We start from the raw sequence: 809 nt of genomic DNA, 5'->3' as shown, positions 1-809 counted from the left end.
GGGGGACCAGCCGGTGGCACAGCGTGTTCCGGTGCGCTCTCCTTACTGACCAGGGATTCTCTCTGCAGTTACCGGTGTTCCCCAGGGAGGAGGAAGGGTGTCCGAAGCACTTAACAGCTCGAACCCGCGTACCTGCAGTGGTGCGAGCAGTGATTCCCCACCAGTGTCAAACCAGCAGGCGCTATGTAGCGGTTCTTTTAGAGCAGATGTCTGAGCTTTCTGACCCTGTTTGAGATGGGAACCGGGGTGTTGCAGACAGCGAACCGAGGGAGGGCTGAAATAGGCCAATCAACCCTTCAGCAGTCGTTTTCTGAGCGTTTGGCAGCTTTGGTGAAGTTTTGGATGTTCCGCGATGTTTTTGCAAGCAAGGCATTGCTCCTGCTGGGATAGAAGCAGCGAGCAGCAGTGAGGAGCAGAAGAGAGCTCTGCAAGAGAACTGTCTGACGAGGAGATAACCGCTCTGGGGGCAGCGTGCTGAAATAGGCCAATCAACCCTTCAGCAGTCGTTTTCTGAGCGTTTGGCAGCTTTGGTGAAGTTTTGGATGTTCCGCGATGTTTTTGCAAGCAAGGCATTGCTCCTGCTGGGATAGAAGCAGCGAGCAGCAGTGAGGAGCAGAAGAGAGCTCGGCAAGAGAACTGTCTGACGAGGAGATAACCGCTCTGGGGGCAGCGTGTGCTGGGGGCTTGCAGCAAGCGCTTTGCGAGGATGCGGGTCTGGGCTGCCGCTGCGTAGACCTTGAGGCTCGCGCATAACTTCCTCGCGAATTGGTGAGCGTGGCAGGGAGGAAGCCAAAACGTTTCGAAACGCC

This window comes from Phaethon lepturus, unplaced genomic scaffold (assembly GCF_000687285.1).
Source record: "Phaethon lepturus isolate BGI_N335 unplaced genomic scaffold, ASM68728v1 scaffold39991, whole genome shotgun sequence".
In the NCBI taxonomy this organism is placed as follows: domain Eukaryota; kingdom Metazoa; phylum Chordata; class Aves; order Phaethontiformes; family Phaethontidae; genus Phaethon; species Phaethon lepturus.
This window is presented reverse-complemented; position numbering follows the sequence as displayed.